We start from the raw sequence: 15523 nt of genomic DNA, 5'->3' as shown, positions 1-15523 counted from the left end.
CCGATGGATTGGTAGAGGAGGCCCTATAGCATGGCCACCAAGATCTCCAGATCTGACATTTCCAGACTTTTATTTATGGAGCTATCTAAAAAATACAGTCTACCGCAACAGACCAACTACAAGAGCTGACATGATTCAAAGAGTTACGCAAGCCTGCTTAAATATTCCACGTCAAGTATTATTAAATACTATTAGGAACTTTGAAAGAAGAATAGAATATTGTCAACAAGTAAATGGTGAAACTTTTGAGCATTTTCTTCATTAAATGGTGACTGAAACACTTGGACTCTATGACTAAATGCACATGTAAACGTGGAATTTTCAATGTTTTTTCAACTGTCTAGACTTATCCCCAACCTTGTCTTAACTGGCCGGGTCATCCCTGACCTTGCCTTAAATGGCCGGGTCATTCCCGACCTTGCCTTAAGTGGCCGCGTCATTCCCGACCTTGCCTTAAGTGGCCGGGTCATTTCCGACCTTGCCTTAAGTGGCCGGGTCATTCCCGATCTTGCCTTAAGTGGCCGGGTCATTCCCGATCTTGCCTTAAGTGGCCGGGTCATTCCCAACCTTGTCTTAAGTGGCCGGGTCATTCCCGATCTTGCCTTAAATGGTCGGATCATCGACAAACTTGCCTTACCATAAAAATAATGAAGTTTTAAACACTTGATCTTAATTAAGTTAATGTTAATTAAGTTAATGTCAATTAACTTGATTAACATTAATTTAATTAACTAGTAAAGGTCACACACCTGAACGCAGAATTTTGTGCTCTTTCAGAATCCGTGGTCAAAAATAAGAGTTCCTATTTCGACAAACGAAGACTTTTAAATAATTTTGAAAATCAACTCCAAGGTCAAAGTCGAAGTCACTCTTAATTGGCTCCCTTCGATGTCTACAACTTACGATACTTACTGGTTTTAAAGCTAAAGTAAGGTTAGCACATGTAAGCAACAGCTTTTGAGTGCTTGTTGAATATTTAACCTTGAATTGATCTATTCAAGGTCAAACCAACAAACTTTAAAATATTTTTTCTGACGTAAAATTTTCCGCTCTTTTCGAATCCAGTGTCAAAAATAAGGGTTTCCATTTATAAAAATCTCTCTGACTTTTAAATGACCTTGAAAATTGACCTCAAGGTCAAAATGGTCACGGTCGTTGGCACATTTGAGCTTGATCCACCTGCTAAAGGTACCTTTATAACGTTTATTTCGCCTATAAATTTAAATAAACAGTCAGTAAGCAGTTTTTCAACATTTGACCCTGATTTGACCTTCTCAAGGTCACACAAAAAAAATTTTAAATATCATTTCTGACGTAAAATTTCCCGCTCTTTTCGAATCCGGTGTCAAAAATAGGGGTTTCCATTTTAAAAAATTACTCTGATCTTCAAATGACCTTGAAAATCAACTGCGAGGTCAAAGTCAAGATCACCCTCAGTTGGCCCCCTTTTAATCCTACAACGTTTGTTAAGGTCATTTTTTGCTATCACCCTTATCTTCGGAGTAATTTGCGTGGATGTTTTATAATGGGACACCCTGTATATATGTTACATATATACCATATACACACACAGGTTTTGTAATATATTAAATATAATTAATTTTTTTATATATTTAAAATATGAAATTAAGAAAAATAGTGCGATTTTCCACACCACCCATGGTATCACCAATGGCGCGTTAGGTTTTTTATGTGGACCTTTGCCTGGAGCCCTATTATACCACATTCCATTATTTTATTATATTTTATGAGTATGGTGTCTGTTATACAGACAATATATTTTTTATATTCTAGTTTTTTCAAGTATGGTGTCTGTTAGACAGACAGACAGACAGATGGACAGCACACACACACACACACATACACACACACACACACACACACAAGATGTTTTTCATATTCTTGCTTTCTGCAAATATGGTGTCTGTTAGATAGACAAGATGTTTTGTACAAGCGTAATGTCTGTAATAAATTTATTATTAATTAGAGGAGGGGCCAGCTACGTCAGTGTCTGCAGTATGTAATCTTAAACTATTTTTATTTTTCTTAGCAGCGGTAGCATATAATTTATCGCTTAGAGCCCTATTATACATTATATTAAATTTTATATACGAGGAAAAAAAGGAAGAAGGAAGAAAGTAGGAAAAAGGTAAAGTAAAAATAAATATTGGGACCTTGAATAAGTTCTCGCTGTTTTCCAACAGATGGTGTTATCAGAACTGCGTGCGTGTAATTTAAGATGGTAACGCATCTATAGGGAAGTACTATAAGCAAGCTTGAAATTCAGTGTATGTCATTGCGCCGAAGTGTAAACAACTTTTTTTTTTCATAGTGTTAACATGTCGAGTTTCGTGCCAAGAAAAGAGTATTTGCGGGGAATTTTACTGCACTACTTTATTCAAAAAAAAATCTGCAGCTGAAGCACACAGAATTCTTGTTGAGACTTACGGCGACCATGCTCTGTCGGAAACAACATGCAGAAATTGGTTTAGACGCTTCAATAATAATGATTTTAATGTTGAAGATAAAGAACGCTCTGGTGCACCGAAAAAGTTTGAAGACGAAGAATTGGAGGCATTACTTTATGAAGACTCATGTCAGACGCTAGATGAACTTGCAGAATCATTAGGAGTTGATCACACAACAGTTTCGAAACACAACAGTTTATTTTTTTTATTAATAATATTTTTTTTAATGATAATAATAGTAGGATAATAGGGCGGTTTCTAACTCTGGTCCTCTCAGGGGGAGGGGGTGAGGCGCGCGGGGATTACGGAGGCGCGGGGGAATGACGTCACGCGGGACGGAAGGGATTTCGAAGAAGGCGTGATATATTACATGCCCGGTTGATAAACAGTATTGCGTACGAACATGTTTGATTTATAAATAATATAAACAGCAGCATTTCTTTGAAAGACAACGCGTGCGAGAACAATGCGCGCGAGAGAGAGGGAACGATGGCGCGAGGAGAATTCGTGCGAGGGAGATAGCGAAAGGAATGGGAGCGCAAGGAAAGGCGCGTAAATAAATACATTTTTTAAATTAAAATATAAGATTTAATAAAATGTGTGTATAAATAATAAAATAATAAGTATAAAATAATAAGAAAAAATATAAAATATAAAATTTAATCTGTTATATATAGGATGCGAATAGCTCATCAAAATTTACATAAAAATTGTCATTATGATTTCTATCTAGATCCTCATTTTGATCACCATTTCGATCTCCATTCTGATTTCCATTCATATTTCTCATCTCTCCTGAAACATTCTCCTATAAAAAATCATTCAAAAATAATTAATATTTTAAATTAATTCCGTAATTATATTAGCAAAAATGATCCGTTACCTGTACATTCTCTTCCTGTAGCATTTTCTTTTCACATGCATACTTTTTGTATATAACAGTGCTGGGATTTAGTTGCAACTTTCGGCCGGATGTCTCGACTCACGCCTACTGACCCCCTCTTACCGCTCGCGCCTTAGCAACCGCGCCGCCGAACGTCCATAACTAAGAAGCGCTCAAGAGCGTACGCGCCACAAATGTAATATGACATAGGACATGTGGCAATCTATCTGTTTAAATTCCTTTTATTGTTTATTAGTAATAAAAATAATTATTTCATTATTAATTACGTACATGTTCTACAACAATTTAAAACAATTCAAAATATAAATAATTAAAATATTAACAAAATTCAAAATAGTAACAAATAGTAACAATTTAAAATATTTATGTTTTATTCAAAACTTTTAACGCGCTGTTAAGAACATATCAATTTACGTGTAAATATTATTTATTTTTACAACATATATTAAAAAATATAAATTAAGTATAAATAAATATATTGAAATATATTTCGATTAAAAGAAGGCACATCTATTATATGTGTAATTATATATCAAAAAATTTTAATTTTAATTTTAATATTAAAAATCATATTGTATAATAATATAAAAAGGGCACAATAGATTTTCACATCACCCATGAGGTACTATTGTTGATGCGTTTTTTTAAAAGTGGTTTTCCCAGTAGGCCTATTTCACTAGAGAGGACAATAACAAATAATAATAATAAAATGTGGGAAGGAAAATTTTATATGTATTAATACAAAGTTAATAAGTAATGCAAAAGTTAATAATATAAAAATATAGAATATTTTCAGAAATATTAATTTGATTTTCTAGGCCGTTTACAATTTACTAGAGACGAAATATCGATAGGAATATTAGATGAACTGGTTCGCATTAGCGAAGATAAAGATGTATCACTCAAACACGAACGTTTATCAGTTTTTATATATTTTAATTTTGAAAAGGAGCATTCGCATAAATATGTGGATCCAAACATTGAAAAAATTCGGAGGCTAAAATTAATAAGTCTTGGATAATTTGATCTATTTAAAATTTTAAAAAAGTCTATCCCTTTTTCTGACCGCGTTTTGAGACTTACATCATTTTGCAAATCGCAAAGTTCTTCTTGAAATTCTAAATTTTGTTCCTCAATTTTAACCGTAAAAGGATTTTCAAAAAGAATTAGATCTTTTCTAAGTGTTTCGAAATCACGGAAACACGTATCAAACTGAGCTATTAATGATTCTATTAAATGAAGATGTTTCTTAAAGTTACAATCTTTGCCATGTTCTGTAAAAAGAATTTGGCAAGAGGGATAAAAATGAAAGGTACCGCTTTCTGTATGATTTTTGAATAATAATTTCCTACGGAATGAGTCAATATGACTTATTAATTGCGAAATTGTTTGATTTGCCTTTTGCAGCTTTAGATTTAAATTATTTAAATGGGAAGTTAAGTCGGTGATAAAGGCAAGTTCAGAAAGAAAATCTAAATCTTCAAAAAGAGGTATAAAATCGTCACATTTTGCTAGAGACATTTCTTGCAAGAAAATGAAGATTTCTTAGCGCAAAAAAATTCTCTAAACATCTTCCGGCACTAAGCCATCGAACCTCACAATATAGAGGTATATCTTTATAAATAGCATTATGTTCCTGTAGAAAAGATTGAAATTTTCGATGAGAGAGGAATTTATTACCGCCTTTAATTACATTAATAATTTTCGAAATAATTTGCATTGCGGTACACAGTTTAATTGCTTTTCCACATAATGCTTCTTGATGTATGATACAATGAATAATAGGAAACTTTAAATCTCGCTGCTTTATTTGGCCGAAGAATCCAATTTTTGAACCTGTCATCGCCTTTGCACCGTCAGTTACGATAGCGGAACATTTGGAAAAATCGATGTTAAATTTTTTTAATGTTTGTTTTACAGCTTTGAAAATATCTATAGCCGTTGTTGTATCGTGCAATGGTACGAAATCTAAGAGCTCCTCGACACATGAGAAATCGTTTTGTACGATTCGAGCAAAAATACTCAATTGACTCACGTGTCGATTATCGGTGCCTTCATCGAGACATAACGAGAAATATGAGCACGTTGCCAATAAATATTTCAATTTTTCTTCTAGGGAAGACGCGATATGAGTAATTCTCGATGCTACTGTCTTTTTACTCAGTGGAATACTCGAAGCTTCTGAAAGAGTTAGTGAATTTCCGAATGATTTTACAGCTTCGATAAGACATTCTTTTACAAATTCGCCTTCAGTGAATGGTTTTGAATTTTTCGCGATAAGATGCGATATGGAATACGAAGCAATAACTGCTTTTGCAGAAGATGTAGCGTCATTATCGATGTCAAGAACTGAAGTACAGTTTTCTCCAGATACTAATTTTAATCCTTCTATCAAATTAAATTTTTCTTGATCCACATATTTTGCATATTCCTTGAAATGTTTTCGTTTATAATGTTTTTCAATTACAAATTTTTTAACAATAGAAGGTTCATATTCGCACAAAAGACAAATCGTTTTATTAGAAATACATGCAAAAAAATTATCTTCCCACACTTTATGATAATGTTATACGTACCTCTGTTCACCGGCCATCCTTCACGTTTAAAAAGATTAAATGTGAAAAATATGCACAAAAAACACTCTCTGAATAAAGCAAGATACCTCGAACGCAAGTTTCACAAGAAACTGACTGCGCGGCGCGCACTGCAAGTACCACTGATTTTTCGACCGTTAAAACAAGTGAATATCGCACTAATAAGCAATATTCACTTGTTTTAATGGTCGAAAAATCAGTGGTACTTGCAGTGCGCGCCGCGCAGTCAGTTTCTTGTGAAACTTGCGTTCGAGGTATCTTGCTTTATTCAGAGAGTGTTTTTTGTACATATTTTTCACATTTAATCTTTTTAAACGTGAAGGATGGCCAGTGAACAGAGGTACGTACAACATTATGATAAAGTGTGTGAAGATAATTTTTTTGCATGTATTTCTAATAAAACGATTTGTCTTTTGTGCGGATATGAACCTTCTATTGTTAAAAAATTTGTAATTGAAAAACATTGTAACGGTGCGGCCTATCCCGATCGCCACGGACTGGCTCGCCGATTCCAAGATTCGGGAGTAGGTTGGAGAGTCAAGCTTACGAGTCCTCTTTTAGTTTAAACAAGCTTTTATTTGTAAATCTTCTTATCCTATATGAGAGCGCAACAACTTAGCATATGAAAGATTATAAACAGCTTATCCTACGAGAGAGTACAATTAACTTATTTTACGCGAGCTTACCCTATGACAATGCGCAGGTACTTATCTTTCTAACTTAGCCTACGGAAGATTACGGTATGCTTAATCTAGGCGGTCGGTCGCGATTTCGATCGTCGAGCGCGTCGCGATTGCGGAGTTCACCGTACGGCGGTGGGCGGAGGCCGAGTGCCGGGCAAACCCAGGCTGCGGAAAAGTCAAACCCGTCTCCGTCGGCGTGCACGGTCAGGAAGCCGAGTGCCGGGCAAACCCAGACAGCGGAGAGGTCAAACCCGTCTCCGTCGGCGTGCACGGTCAGGAAGCCGAATGCCGGGCAAACCCAGGCGGCGGAGAGGTCACACCCGTCTCCGTCAGCGGGAACGGTCAGGATTCGAGATGCCTCGGTTATTCCCAGAGGTTCTGATCAGGTCGGAAACTGGAGAGAAATAGGTACCGGTCTGTCGCGCGAGCCGGCTTATATACTGCCCGAGGATCCCCCACGCTTGCGTGCATCCGGGAGGGAGTGAGATTAGGTGGGGGAGAGCTCATAGGCGGAATCGCTGGTGGGTGCCAGAGGCGTCGAGTTATAGTGTCAGGAATTTGCGCAGGGGCCTGTTTCCTTTAACGTCTTTTATTTTATGAACTCAAGAAAGACCAAATAATATAAACAATATTACAAATACTGAATGAATATAATATAACAAATATTGAATAATGAACAAATATTGAATGAATATAATATAACTATATACAAGATATTTACAGTGATGACGCAAAGGCGTCGTCACAACATTATAAACGAAAACATTTCAAGGAATATGCAAAATATGTGGATCAAGAAAAATTTAATTTGATAGAAGGATTAAAATTAGTATCTGGAGAAAACTGTACTTCAGTTCTTGACATCGATAATGACGCTATATTTTCTGCAAAAGCAGTTATTGCTTCGTATTCCATATCGCATCTTATCGCGAAAAATTCAAAACCATTCACTGAAGGCGAATTTGTAAAAGAATGTCTTATCGAAGCTGTAAAATCATTCGGAAATTCACTAACTCTTTCAGAAGCTTCGAGTATTCCACTGAGTAAAAAGACAGTAGCATCGAGAATTACTCATATCGCGTCTTCCCTAGAAGAAAAATTGAAATATTTATTGGCAACGTGCTCATATTTCTCGTTATGTCTCGATGAAAGCACCGATAATCGACACGTGAGTCAATTGAGTATTTTTGCTCGAATCGTACAACACGATTTCTCATGTGTCGAGGAGCTCTTAGATTTCGTACCATTGCACGATACAACAACGGCTATAGATATTTTCAAAGCTGTAAAACAAACATTAAAAAAATTTAACATCGATTTTTCCAAATGTTCCGCTATCGTAATTGACGGTGCAAAGGCGATGACAGGTTCAAAAATTGGATTCTTCGGCCAAATAAAGCAGCGAGATTTAAAGTTTCCTATTATTCATTGTATCATACATCAAGAAGCATTATGTGGAAAAGCAATTAAACTGTGTACCGCAATGCAAATTATTTCGAAAATTATTAATGTAATTAAAGGCGGTAATAAATTCCTCTCTCATCGAAAATTTCAATCTTTTCTACAGGAACATAATGCTATTTATAAAGATATACCTCTATATTGTGAGGTTCGATGGCTTAGTGCCGGAAGATGTTTAGAGAATTTTTTTGCGCTAAGAAATCTTCATTTTCTTGCAAGAAATGTCTCTAGCAAAATGTGACGATTTTATACCTCTTTTTGAAGATTTAGATTTTCTTTCTGAACTTGCCTTTATCACCGACTTAACTTCCCATTTAAATAATTTAAATCTAAAGCTGCAAAAGGCAAATCAAACAATTTCGCAATTAGTAAGTCATATTGACTCATTCCGTAGGAAATTATTATTATTCAAAAATCATACAGAAAGCGGTACCTTTCATTTTTATCCCTCTTGCCAAATTCTTTTTACAGAACATGGCAAAGATTGTAACTTTAAGAAACATCTTCATTTAATAGAATCATTAATAGCTCAGTTTGATACGTGTTTCCGTGATTTCGAAACACTTAGAAAAGATCTAATTCTTTTTGAAAATCCTTTTACGGTTAAAATTGAGGAACAAAATTTAGAATTTCAAGAAGAACTTTGCGATTTGCAAAATGATGTAAGTCTCAAAACGCGGTCAGAAAAAGGGATAGACTTTTTTAAAATTTTAAATAGATCAAATTATCCAAGACTTATTAATTTTAGCCTCCGAATTTTTTCAATGTTTGGATCCACATATTTATGCGAATGCTCCTTTTCAAAATTAAAATATATAAAAACTGATAAACGTTCGTGTTTGAGTGATACATCTTTATCTTCGCTAATGCGAACCAGTTCATCTAATATTCCTATCGATATTTCGTCTCTAGTAAATTGTAAACGGCCTAGAAAATCAAATTAATATTTCTGAAAATATTCTATATTTTTATATTATTAACTTTTGCATTACTTATTAACTTTGTATTAATACATATAAAATTTTCCTTCCCACATTTTATTATTATTATTTGTTATTGTCCTCTCTAGTGGAATAGGCCTACTGGGGAAATCACTTTAAAAAAAACGCATCAACAATAGTACCTCATGGATGATGTGGAAACTATTGTCCCCTTTTTATATTATTATACAATATGATTTTTAATATTGAAATTAAAATTAAAATTTTTTGATATATAATTACACATATAATAGACGTGCTTTCTTTTAATCGAAATATATTTCAGTATATTTATTTATACTTAATTTATATTTTTTAATATACACTACTCAAAAGAAAATAGGGAACACTTTTTGTATACCGAAAAATAGGCTATTTTCAAACGATTGTAACTCAGCGAAAAATGATCGTAAAAAAATTATAAAAAAAGCGTTTTGAAGCTCGAAGTTTCAACTTTGACGTACAATCGATAGTTTTTAAAGATCTTTTTATGTTTTCACTACTATGCCCTAAAAAAGGACACACAGTTTTTTTCCTTAAAATTACGTATTTTTGACGCTCTATAGCTAGATAAGAAAAATTCTCTCGATAAATCCAACTCAATTTTCAAAAAGCATGACATTTTCTCTACAAAATGATTTTTTAAAAACTTTCCTACGATTTTTTTTGGCTGAGTTACATGATTTTGAAACTAAACCTGTATTTTTCAGAGCAATTGTCGTTACTCGGCGAAAAATCATCGTACGACATTTTTAAAAATAGCATTTTCAAGCATGATGCTTCAGCTTTAACGCGCTATCGATAGTTTTAAAAAATTTCTTCATCTTTTTAGTCCTATGCGTTAAGAAAGAAACACTGTTTTTTTCCTTAAAATTACACATTTTCGACATTCTGCAGTTGCTATAAAAAATGTTTTCTTAAAAAATTTAGATCAATCTCCGTAAAAACAACTTTTTTTCTACAAAACTCTATTTTTAAAAACTTATTTACGATTTTTTTCGACCGAGTTACATGTCTTTAAAGATAACCTTAAATTTTATTAAAAAATGACGTTTACCGCCGGCATTAGCGTTACCCAATGTGCACCACGTGGAGGTTGCCGGTCGGGTTTTGCACATCGTGTGTGTGTGTGTGTGTGTGTGTCACACAGCAGAGATAAGGACACCGCAGTTCGTCACTTCTGCAGTATTTAACGACTCGAAACCCTCTCTGCTGTGTGTGTGTGTTTAGTATTGTGTATTGCCTCCTCTCTGTTCAATTATAGCTTGTAATCGCTCTCGCATGTTTATGCATCTCCGAATTAATTCCTGCGGAATTTCGTTCCAAATTTGTTTTAAAATTTCCGCTCAGTCATTGAAATTTTGCGGCTGTTGTTCTCGACGTCTTAATTGTCGTTCCATCTCATCAAATTTAGACACGTGTCTGACGTTGATCATACGTGTCTAACATTACTACACGTGTACTAATATTATCATACACATTACGCTACGCGGAATATTTTTGAACAATTAGACTAAAACAACTAAATATCTAAATGTTTAGTACGCAGGCGAGTCTCACTGTGCAATAAGCGAGACGAAATTTTCGGCGAGTAAATTTTTACACGAAAATGCCGCGTACACATTTATCAGTAACAGAAGTTGCACAGATAATTGCACTTCTGGAAGAAGGCTTTCGCATGCGTTATGTAGCGCAACGTATTGAAGTGTCTGTTTCGGTAGTGAGTAGAGCGTGGTCGTGATATCAAGAGACAGGACATTACGCGAGATGTCAAGACAGTGGTTGTCGTCGAATGACGACGGAGAGACAAGATCGAGAAATTATTCGCCATGTGTTACAAAGACGAATAATACTGCAAGGCGTGCTTCCGAGGAAATTAATCATTTAAATGTATCCGCTCCAACGATTCGTAAATCGTTTAAGAGAAGCCGAGTTTCGATCTCGTTCTTGTGCGCAAGTGCCGAGATTAACAATTGCACATCGTCAAGTTCGCTTGCAATTTGCGCGCGATCACATCTTATTGACTGAGAGAGTTTTTGCCTTTACGGCAATGACGCTCGGATACGTAATTGGCGTCGTCGAAATGAACGATATGATCGGCGTTGCATTATGCCAATGCGAGCGCATAATGGCGGTTCCGTTATGATATGGGGGTGTATATCAATGAGAAGACGAACTGATTTGATAATCCTGCCTCCAGCAATAACGAGTGTGCGATACGTAATTGATGTTTTACGTCCTCACGTTTTGCCTCTCCATAATCGAAATTTCATCTTCATGCATGACAACGCTCGTCCTCATACGGCAAACATAACTCGCCGTTTTTTTCAAGAACACAACATTACGTTGTTGGACCATCCCGCAAACAGCCCGGACTTAAATCCAATCGAGCATATATGGGACGAGATGGAATGACGATTAAGACGTCGAGAACAACAGCCGCAAAATTTCGATGATTGAGCGGAAATTTTAAAACAAATTTGGAACGAAATTCCGCAGGAATTAATTCGGAGATGCATAAACATGCGAGAGCGAGATTACAAGCTGTAATTGAGCAGAGAGGAGGCAATACATAATACTAAACACACACACACAGCAGAGAGGGTTTGGAGTCGTTAAATACTGCAGAAGTGACGAACTGCGGGGTCCTTATCTCTGCTGTGTGACACACACGCGCGAGCGCGTGCGCGCGCGCGCGCGCGCACACACACACACACACACACACATACGATGTGCAAAACCTGACCGGCAACCTCCACGTGGTGCACATTGGGTAACGCTAATGCCGGCGGTAAACGTCATTTTTTAATAAAATTTAAGGTTGTCTTTAAAGACATGTAACTCGGTCGAAAAAAATCGTAAATAAGTTTTTAAAAAAAGAATTTTGTAAAAAAAAAGTTGTTTTTACGGAGATTGATCTAAATTTTTTAAGAAAAAATTTTTTATAGTAATGTAATAAAAAAAGTTGTTTTTACGAAGATTGATCTAAATTTTTTAAGAAAAAATTTTTTATAGTAACTGCAGAATGTTGAAAATGTGTAATTTTAAGGAAAAAACAGTGTTTCTTTCTTAGGGCATAGGACTAAAAAGATGAAGAAATTTTTTAAAACTATCGATAGCGCGTTAAAGCTGAAGCATCATGCTTGAAAATGCTATTTTTAAAAATGTCGTACGATGATTTTTCGCCGAGTAACGACAATTGCTCTGAAAAATACAGGTTTAGCTTCAAAGTCATGTAACTCAGCCAAAAAAAATTGTAGGAAAGTTTTAAAAAAATCATTTTGTAGAGAAAATGTCATGCTTTTTGAAAATTGAGTTGGATTTATCGAGAGAATTTTTCTTATCTAGCTATAGAGCGTCAAAAATACGTAATTTTAAGGAAAAAAACTGTGTGTCCTTTTTTAGGGCATAATAGTGAAAACATAAAAAGATCTTTAAAAACTATCGATTGTACGTTAAAGTTGAAACATCGAGCTTCAAAACGCTTTTCTTAAAATTTTTTTGCGGTCATTTTTCGCTGAGTTACAATCGCTTGAAAATAGCCCATTTTTCGGTATACAAAAAGTGTTCCTTATTTTCTTTTGAGTAGTGTATATGCAAATTCATATTATAATATATTTATTATATATATATATATATATATATATACTCGTATATATATATATATATATATATATATATATATATATACACGGTGGGCCATTTTAATCGATGCACTCGAATATCTCGAAAACAGCACTCTTCAGAAAGAAATATTTCAAACAAAAATTGTAGGGTGTGAAGGGGGACATAAGATGGTAGCATTGGTTTGACCTTGGAAAGTCATTTGAAGGTCACATAAAAGTCACCTTCAATTTCTTAAATTGTACCCACTATTTTTCATTACATATTCTTATAGCTCGAGAGCTTTCCAAAACACTACAGACAAATGTTTTTTCATTAAGTACTTTTTGAGTTATAAGGCTTCAAAGTTTGCAGTACTTCGATATAAAATGCAAAATATCTCGTAAAATATTTAGTTTTCGGGTCTTACCCTAATACTTTTATGCACAGGATAATGAGACAAAACTATTGGTGCAAAGAAAACGTATGATTGTTTATAATAAAAAATGTGTAATTTGCAATGCACTTTTTGTTATAAACAATCATGCGTTTTCTTTGTACCAATAGTTTTGTCTCATTATCCTGTGCATAAAAGTATTAGGGTAAGACTACCGAAAACTAAATATTTTACGAGATATTTTGCATTTTATATCGAAGTACTGCAAACATTGAACCCTTATAACTCAAAAAGTACTTAATGAAAAAACATTTGTCTGTAGTGTTTTGGAAAGCTCTCGAGATAAGCTACAAGAATATGCATTGAAAAATGGGGGTTTCCATTTAAGAAATTAAAGGTGACCTTCACGTGATCTTCAAACGACTATCCAAGGTCAAACCAATGACACCATCTTATGTCCCCCTTCACACCCTACAATTTTTGTTTGAAACATTTCTTTCTGAAGAGTGCTGTTTTCGAGATATTCGAGTGCATCGATTAAAATGGCCCACCGTGTATATATATATAATAAATATATTATACAAATATATTATAATTAATTATTTAAATATTAATAATAATTATTTAATATAATAATTTAATTTATTTTTTTCATATATATACATTAAAATAATAAAATAAAAAAATGTAATAAGTGTGGCGATTTTCCACACCACCCACGAGGTATCACCAATGGCACGTTAGGTTTTCTTATGTGGACCTTCGTCTGGAGTCCTATTATACCACATTGTATTCATATATAGGAGAAAAAAATATCTGAGAATAAAGGATAAAAATAAAGGATAAAATATTGGATAAATAAATATTCTATGAATTATTAATTATATTTTTTATTTGTTACTAATAATAGAAATAATAATATAATAATAATAATAATAGTAATAATAATAATTTTTTATATATTTAATAATAATAGTAATTTTTAATTATTGTTTCGCCCCCCCATCCGCCTCTTCGGCCTCCGCGGGCTTGGCCGCCTCTTCGGCCGCGCCCGTCTCTTCGGTCGCCCCAGCCACTCCTGCTGCCCCTGCCCCGTTGAATGTACCAACGGGCTCGGGCCCGGCCGCCTCCTCTTTTGTTTTGTTTATTTTCTGAAAAATAAAATAAATAATGAATAAATTATAATAATGCATATATATATATATATATGTGTATGTATATATATATATATATACATGTATATATATACATATATATACTATATATATATATATATATATATATATATATATATATATATATATACAGGGTGTCTCATGTAACCTGACAAATCGAAATAACTCAAAAAATACGCATTTTACGACATAATATTCAAAATAAAAATTGTTCCTGTCGAAGAGGGCCGTCGAATGATACCAAAATCGACCCCGCCCCCGCTCCCCTGGGGGTGGGATGGGGGGCAACTTTTAAATCTCAAACGGGAACCCCCATTTTTTATTGCATATTCTTGTAGCTTAACTCAAGAGCTTTCCAAAACACTATAATTAAGTACCTTTTCATTAAGTACTTTTTGAGTTATAAGGCTTGAAATAATTTCTTAATTTTACATAAACCATAAAATATCTAGTAAACCATTCATTTTTCGATTATCTTACCTTCATACTTTTATATACAAAATAATGAGAGGAATCAATTAGTGTAAAGAAAACACGGTAAATATTCGGAAAATGGTACACCTCACCGATTTCATCGCTCTTTGGATATGTTGTAGAGGAAGTTATTCTGAGTAAACCTCCGCAAAAATCAAGTGGGGGACGACATTGGTTTAGGAGATATAACAAGTTGAAGTTTCAAAATTTTAATGCTTCTTGCCGCAATATCTTACCATTATACGACTCTATTCAAAAATGTAAACATGTTTACGTTCTCAAAAGCACATGTTTGCGTTACAAAGTACACGCCCAGACTGCACACCCCCCCACCCCCCCCACCCCACCCCCACCTCCCACCCCCCCGTTGCGAACCCATGTGAAATCTTCCTTTGCATGGAGTTTGCAACGGGGGGGGTGGGGGGGGTGTGCAGTCTGGGCGTGTACTTGTAGGGGTGAACCTTGCTTCGCGTGAAAAGTACAATTATAGACCTCGCTTCGTACCGAAAGCAGGGGATGGTAAAGGTGGACCTCGCTTAGTACCGAAAGCAGAGGATGATAGAAGCAGGGCCGGATTAAACATGTTTGAGGCCCCCGGCCATCTCTTGTAATGAGGCCCCTTATTACTATGTCCAATAATACTGGCTATGTTATAATGGCTTTATTAAATATTGGGTTCCTCTTGGTCAGAAATCGTATTCCTAAGCTCCATTACCACGTCAAGGTGGAGACCCATCAATGGAGTTTTTTCTTTTTGTTTTTTTTTTGTTTTTATAGTTTTTAT

Source organism: Camponotus floridanus, unplaced genomic scaffold (genome assembly GCF_003227725.1).
Source record: "Camponotus floridanus strain SB8 unplaced genomic scaffold, Cflo_v7.5 scaffold206, whole genome shotgun sequence".
Classification (NCBI taxonomy): Eukaryota; Metazoa; Arthropoda; class Insecta; order Hymenoptera; family Formicidae; genus Camponotus; species Camponotus floridanus.
The sequence above is the reverse complement of the archived record's forward strand: the minus strand, read 5'-3'. Positions refer to the sequence as shown.